The sequence below is a fragment of the Equus asinus genome, chromosome 3 (genome assembly GCF_041296235.1).
Source record: "Equus asinus isolate D_3611 breed Donkey chromosome 3, EquAss-T2T_v2, whole genome shotgun sequence".
NCBI lineage: Eukaryota > Metazoa > Chordata > Mammalia > Perissodactyla > Equidae > Equus > Equus asinus.
In genome coordinates, this window is record NC_091792.1 from 2,814,616 (window position 1) to 2,822,935 (window position 8,320).

Genomic DNA, 8,320 nt, shown 5'->3' on the forward strand with positions numbered 1-8,320 from the left:
TGAGAGGCTTAAGATACTGCTGCTCTCGGGGGTTATTTGTGCTTGAATAAAACTGGAAAGCTCCAAGATCCCTAGGTTCCAAAAAAGCACAACTCTGTGTCAGGCAGTAGGAGGGACCATCTGGAAAAAAGAGGAAATCTCCAGTCATGCTTTGAATCACATCACATTAAAGGTCTTGGCTCCTAAGACCATCACTGAATGAGAGTTTCGAATTGGTGGATCCCATTTGAAAGAGAATGCACTATTAGTGCATAAGAATGTGTAGGTCAACAGGCCATAAATGACAACAGTAAAACCATAGTAACTGAGGTGGGCATGCAGAGTCAGAATGAGTACAGAAAAGGGTCGAATGTTGGGTACCTATAGGGGGTATCTTTGCTTATGCCTCCCAGCACCATCTGTCCTTCTCCTTACAGTAAAAGCATCTTGGTTTTCCTTTGTGAAACTGCACACCACCCATTTCCCCATTCTTCTTTCACGTGACTTGCATGGTGGACGCAGGAGCCAGACCTAGCAACTCAGAGCATGCTATCCCTGGCCACAGAAGTTGATTCTTAGCAGCAGGGTCAGAGTTTTGCTGGAAACCCTGAGAATGAGAAGTTTCCTTTGCCGAGATTTCTTAACTGGCAGGATGTAAGATAGGAGAGCACTTACCTAAGAAAGAAGACTCTTCAGGGGAAAGCAGAGTCAAGAGATGAACACAGAAAGATTACTAGTTATGGCTGGAGCCAGACCTGAAGTCTAATCCTATTATGAGAGCCAAGAAATTTCCCTTTTTATCTAAGCCTATTTTGAAGCAGGTAGTGGAAGCAATTTGATAGTAAGAGCACAAGCATCTGAGGGTGAGAAACAAGAGCCCAGCTCAGCTCGTCACACCTGCCCAGAACCGGAAGCCAAGAACCAGAACACTCCCTCTGCTTTTCACGGGACTGCCTGTCTCCTGTTCTTGCCGGGCTTTGTGCTTCTACTTATTCCACTGCTTCTTTCTGAAAACCACCTTTCTTTGCTGACTTGTGGCTGTCTTCTCTCTGTGACCGGATTTGGCTTTGCTGTAGAGCCAACTTCCGGTCACATCTCTTTATGATCTTGGACTCAGCTTTTCTTACCTCGCTTGTTCACTCAGCTTGATCATTCTAAATTCCACATTCCTAACTAAGAAACTCTGTCTAGGTCCCTTTACCAGCAGGGTCACTTGGTACAAAGAAGCTCCGTAGGTCCACCATCCCGCAGAGTGGAAGCTTCAAGTGGAGACAGGTGCTTTTCAGAAGGGATGCGCACAGGGAGGGAAGGATTAATTTTTCTACTATAGAAAGTAATATAAAAACTATTCTGATTACCACAGAAATACTTACACAGGACAAAATCATAAGAGATAACATTAAGAAATAAAACATAATGATTTGAATCATTTATTCATGCATTAAGAGTATTATTGAATGATTTGTGTTCCATACAGAAGACTTTGGTTTGTATTAAGAGTAAAGTAAAATATAAATATCCTAGAAGATTTATTAGACATGCTTGAAGTTATCCTGTCCGTGGTGTCTTACAAAGTTTGAAATCAACAGTATTACCTCTGTAGCATTCATAGGGGTGTGGTATAAATATATTTCAGAAATAAATAAAGATTTTAGAACCAAACCAGACATTACATTCACTCTGATAATTGTTTAGAGATGTTGGTTTCACTGGAAATTTCAGGGGACAAAAGGAAAACAGAAAAACATCAATGACTAACCTACCAGATCAATTGAAAAATTCAAAATTGTTTCTGATGTTACAATAGAAATAATTTCTCAAGACATCATAAAATAATTTAAAACATATTCAGATTGCTGCAGATATTTATCTAAACCAAAAAAAAAAATTATAACCATGCAAACTTGAATGTGTCTGATTTAGTTTCAGGAAATCTTTATGACCTAATCTACAAAGCAATTTTGGAGGCAACTAAAGCGAAAAATTCAAGCTCTCCAAGATCTGATATTTTTCCTGAAGTGTGACATATTGAAATAATCTCTACTAAAAAGAGCAATGATGAGGCAATTGAGTAAACGGTATTAGTTCGGAAGATGAAAGAGGCAAATGACGCATTGAGGAATCAGTAATATAAGCAACATAAAATAGATAGCTCACGATGCTATTAAAACTGTTGAGGGTTCCTACACTGCTTGGTATTTCAAACTTATAAAGGTGATTATGACAATATTTTATTAGTAAAGCAAATTGGCAATTCAATTTTAACATAAAAGTATTCTTCTTGTGTTTAAAGATAAAAAGAACAACTTTGAGAAAAAGGTTGATTAAAGCAGCCTCCGGTTTTCATTCCCTGAGGCACACACTCTTCTCCACCCGCCGTCCTTGGTGTGCTCATCTCCTCAGTGGTGCAGAGACCCAGGTTTTCAGAGCCCACGCTGAGAGAGGGGAATTGACTCATCCCTGTAATGACACTGCAGAAAATTGAGAAATCTCTGAAGTAAACCCTTGTCAACCCATCTCTCCACACCACAAGGTGAATATCTAAACAATCATTGTAGGAAACACCCCAAGATCTGTTTAAATTACCCCAAGATCTGTTTAAATTATGACAATCCAATTTCTAAGGAAGAGGACATATTTTACCTAATGAGAGCCACATATCATTTGTAGGATTAGAAAACTGTTAGGAGTCATTCTTATTTAAATTAGTTAACAAAGTACAAAATCACAATAAAACAAAGTAGATAGACCAGGATTTTGTAATAGCAGTCAGTTCAGCAAGCTGTAGCCTTTCAAACGGCTGAGGAATACATTCAGCTTTTGGAGGGCCCGGAAATGCTTCCAAGAGGCGTAGGGATGGGATGGGGATTGGTGAACTGCAGGAAGGTGGCAGAGGCCGCGGGCAACACAGGTGCTGAGCTGCGAATGCACATGGCAGGAGCTGAGCAAAGAGCAACTCTTCCTGAGTGGGTGGAGCACAAAGTTTACGGGCTAAGAACGAGAGGAGGCGGAAAAAGCAGTGAGCGTAGTAAATCAGTCTCTCAGGAGCGGACAGGAGAGCCCCACTGACTTATTTCACCATGTCAGCTGCGTCCGGTTATGATTCTCTAAAAGTTCTGTCTCCTTAAACCTGGACGACTCTGAGAACATCAGCTGTCCTTGCTCACACGCACTCTTCATCAGATATCAAAAAGGACGTTTTAATGTTCAGAATGTGTGCCCACATGGCTGGCTCTTCTGCTGAAACCAGGGCTCCCAGGCCTGGGTGTGCCCCCGCAGCTCTGTTATCTGGGATGCCCTACACCATGCAGCCACTGAAGGTGACAAATAAACGTCTATTGAGCAAAGAAAGAAATTATTAGCAGTAACCTGCTGCATATTTACAGTTGTCCTTACAGTGAAAATTAATAAAAATGTGGCACCAAAACATAGCCCGTTGCATAATTTTCATGATAACTCAGGAGAGAACTGAAATGCATTGACAATTCACGGTTTAATGCATCTTCCTGATTTCCTTATAAGAGGACACTGGTCTGAAAGTCAGGAGAACTCTGTTACTAACCAGGTGTGCGACCTGGGCCAGTAACTGAGCCTCAGCTTTACAATGACAACTAACATTAGCATCCATTTAAACTCTGCAATATAACCGGGTGCAGAGGTCATTTTACTTTAGATATAATTTCAAGTATTTTTAAAACACTTGTTGAGCTCCCTTGTTTGCTGTTATTCAGAAAATAATTAGTTCTGTATAGAGAAATTAATCCCTGCCCTTTTCCCTAAATGCATGTATAAAATTATTTTATTCATTATTAATATGCAGTCATATCATTAATCATTTGCTATGATACATATATATATATATATATCCTGTTTTATTCTCTTTCTTAGGAGTATAGGAAAAACTTAGTATTAACATTCTAATGCAGTTACATTTGGAAGTTTATAAAGTAAAAAGTTAAACTATAAAAGTTGAAAATAAAGAAGAGAGATAAACAAAATTCGGTTATTAATTTATATATTCTCACCTTTATCTTTTCAAAAAAATTTAAGGTAGTTAAACTAAAAAACCTAGCACATAATATTCCAAAGAACAGTCTTTCTGTATTTGCTGAAGTTACTTATAAGAGGAACAACAGGGAGAAGATAAATCTTTTAAATATCAGGCTAGTTCCCTGGGGACAATTAAATCTGGGATGTTTGTACAACGACTTACGTTGAGAGGCACTATATCTTGGGACAGAATGTGTCACTACAGGACAATTATATAACTTAAACACACCCGACAGGAAAGCATCCATCAGAAAGGCAAAGAGGCAGGACCCTTCACCAGGGCCCAGAGCTGCACGTGAAACAGAAGGAACTCATTGCCAAGAGCTTAGAGACTAAAAAGCATAACAACTACAACACTAATTTTTGAAAGTAGAAAAAGATGAATGAAAGAAATCTTTTTCAAAATCATGGCTTAGCTCTATAGTTATCACTGATCACTTGTGAAAATGGACATGTTTTCAAAATGTGTTAACTGAAAGTGACAGTAATGACTCAAGAACTCCAGAGCTCAGTCTATGCATCCTCACCACCTGTGTACTCCAACAGCAGCTGAGGATACAGAGAGGCTCCCAGCACAGTCTTCCCTCAGGCGGCCCACAGTCCCGGCAGGGAAGCAGGTTGGCAAAGAAACAAGGGACACTGCAACACGGAAAAGCGGAAGCGTGACAATATGCACGGGGGCAGAGAAAGCACAGAAAATTAATAATTGTGAGTAATTGCTTCTCTAGAGATTTGAAAGAGTAAAGGTGTAGAAAAAGGTTTCTCAGAGGAGGGGACTTCTGAGCCCAATAGTTCAACCAGAAGTTCACTTTCCCTGCTTCATGCTCCGTGTTCCTGAAAAGACAATGCTTGTTTGGGAAAAGGAGAAAAGATCATCACAGCGGGTTTCATTTTATTCCTTGGCAAGAAATAAAGGAGGATTACAGGGGCCAGAAATCATGGCAATTAGAGGAGGAGGGCCAGAACTTAAACAGTCATAATAACCAAAAAGAAGACTTTTAAATCAATTTTAAATTGAATTTACAATCATTATGAAGCATTATTTTCCTCCATATCTTCCAAAAGGATCTAAATCTGCCAAACACCATCCACAAATTTATCCTGCACATTTGTTTCTAGTAGAGTGGAAATTGTTTACGTAAGCTGTCCCACTTTCGATAGATGGTCAGGGGCATGACCTGAGCGCCTTCGAATACTCAAAATTCACTGTCAGAGTGAAAGATCCATCACATGCTCTCCTACTGTGTGTCCAAGATAGGCTCTGAGGATAAAACAAAGGAGGTTGATTATTTCCCACCCTGGTTAAACTTCTAATCATGCTAACAAAATGCATCATATGACTGCAGGACAAATTCAAGCTAAGATCTTCTTACAGGCTGTCTGTAGGACCATAGAAAGAAAAATACATCTAGTGCTCACTGAACTAACTGAAGAAAAGGGGAAACCATCTTGGGGTAGGACTGTTATGACAATAGTTCGAAGACTAGAGATGAGGTCTCAGTATCTGTGATTTAGAGCTCTCATCTTGGGGGCATCTGTGATGTGCCAGGCAGTTCCTGAAGGACTGCACGCGCATTTTTTCATTTAGTCTCCACCACATCCCTGTAAGTCACTGATGACACATCCAATTTACAGGTGAGGATGTGTTTTGAACCCCAAGCTTACTTGTCTTCAGAAGCTTCACAAAGTATAGGATTAAATTTAATGAGGATGGAGGAAAGAAAATATGGGGACTTTTCAGGCAGATTAAACAGTCTGAAGCAAGGTGACCGAGGTATCTGAAGTATAAATTCTGCCTTTTTTATGCCCAGGAAGACAGTAAGCACTCATGTGCGACAACGCTCGGGTCACCCTGCGCTCTGTTCTCCTCCCCACTGTGCTTGCCCCTCCTAATTGTCAGAACCCTATGGGACTGGGAATCAGTCCTTAGGCTGAGGAAGTCCAGGGGCCTGGCCCCGGGGGGAGAGAAGCTGCGGGTGTAGACCATACCTAAAGAGCTCAAGAGGCTGCACTGGGTGCCGCTTTCTAGCCCGGCATGCACAAGTGCAAAAGTTTGGCCTGTTCCACCTGCGGGAATAATGTATGCCATGAATAATGGGAACATTTCTCTTGCTGTTATTTTTAAGGATTCCAAGGAAATTCATAAAACAGCTTGCTTCCTCTCAAGAAAAGAGGAAAGATACATTCATTTTGACAGACGATCTCCTCTCCAAATACCTGTCATAAATTAGTTGCTGTTTCCCTAGCAGAACTCCAAATTCCCCAAACCAGAGAAGACAGTTTTATTTGCTGTCTCTCATGTACCTCATTGTCAGCATCAAGTCCCTGAAGTGGTGGTGTCAAGCATGACATCCGTGCCCACATTGTATTTCAATGAACCTCTTTAAATTACTGCTCAAGCTCTAGAATTTCGTGGAATAGAATTGGAAATTTGTTGGTCTGAACTTATTACATTCTTAATTTTATGGGAGATGGACACTTTTTGCACAAGAGAAAGAATCTCACAATAGACAGTAGATTCATTACTAAGACAGTCAGTATTTGTCATTTCACGTTTGTGTTCTCTTTTAACAAGGATTCTTCAGTGAAACATTTTGTGAAGTGATAAATTATTTTATAAAATATGCCTGTCCCCTCTACCCACCAATTTCCATGTTTTGCTATTTAAACGTTCACTTAGATTGTCTTAAATTAACGTAAAATTTTAAGTCACAGAGCCAGGTTTGGAAGGCTGGCAGGATGGATTCCAAATCCTGTGGTTTTTGTAACAATTACTTTCCCGTCTTGTAATTCTTGTTGATGACTGTACTGGGCAGCTGGCACTTGGAGCTCCACAGTAGAGCTCACTCAGGAGTAAGAAACCTGACGTGCGTTGTCTGCGCCACCTCCATCTCTCCGCTTCAGTGCACGCACAGACTTCTGCAATAGTCTTTAGGTTAGTGTGTTTCCAGTCTAACATTTTCATTAATTCAACTGAGGTTGTTTCAGAGTGCTCCCAAGAAAGCTAAATAATTTGAAAGACGGTTAACCTCAAAATGATCTTGATAGTTTGGATGAATTGAGCTATCAATCTTAGAAACTTCGTGTTTTAGTCAGTTTGGGCTGCTATAAAAAATTACGAAGGATTGGGAAGGTTAAACAGCAAACATTTATTTCTCAAGATTCTGGAGGCTGGAGTCCCAGATCGGGGTTCCGATGTGGTGGAGTCCTTGGTGAGGGCCCCTTCCTGCTACGTCCTCACATGCACTTTCCTCTGTGTGTGCAGCGAGAGAGATTTCAGGCCTCTCCTCTTTTTATAAGGGCACTAATCCTACAAGAGGTTCCACCCTCATGACCTAATTACCCCCCAAAGGCCCCATCTCCTAATACCATCACACTGGGGATTAGGTTTCAACACGTGAATTTTGGGGAGACACAAACATTCAGCTCACAGCACTTGGGAAGTAGGCCTTTTAAATCTTTATTTTCTGGAGGGAGAGAGGGCATGCAGTGAATACAAATGGAAGTGGGACCAATAACACCTATTTCCAATTTCTCCTTTCTGCCACAAGGTTCCATCCCGGGAATAGCTCTGGATCCTCTTCCTAAGCGTAAATGTGACTTTTGACTAATGTGATGTTAATGCCTCTTCTTAGCATGTTTGGTATAGGAATCCTCTGCTCCGGCACAAAGAAAGATGGGCGCGTCGGTTGCCTCTTGGTCACCACCCTGCTGTACAGATCTCGAGTGTCAATTGTGGCTGCCCTGGTTTGTGACCAGGACTCCGCAGACCTTCCTCCCACCGTGAGCATCGTGAATTGCGACTCTAATTCGCCAGAAGAAAGTGCGTTCTTAGTGCTTTCACCTCCTGACTCGGATACAAGAGAAGCAGGGGCCTACCCTTCATTTGCTTACTACGTCTAAGATCAGCTCAGAGAAGCAGGGGCTGTATGACCATTGGTTCAATGACTTCACTAAGGGAGGCAATGTTATCAATACTTAGTTGAGAGAGAAGCACTACTGCCCGAGAGAAGTGGGGAGCAGAGTTGCCTCTCAGGCTGCCACCCACAGGATAGACCTGGAATGCCAACTACCACACGAAAACCTTACATAGTCATTGTCTTGTTGATCATGACTCGTGGGACATTGGCGGTAAACAGACACCTATACTCTTCTCTCAACCTCCAAGACGAGAAAATTATGGAGACATTGAAAAAGCAGGCTGTCCAAGGTCCATAGTCAGAAATGATAGTGTAGGACCTAAAACCATCTGGGACGGATTCCACCACAACTAGGGAGTATTAAAGAGTTT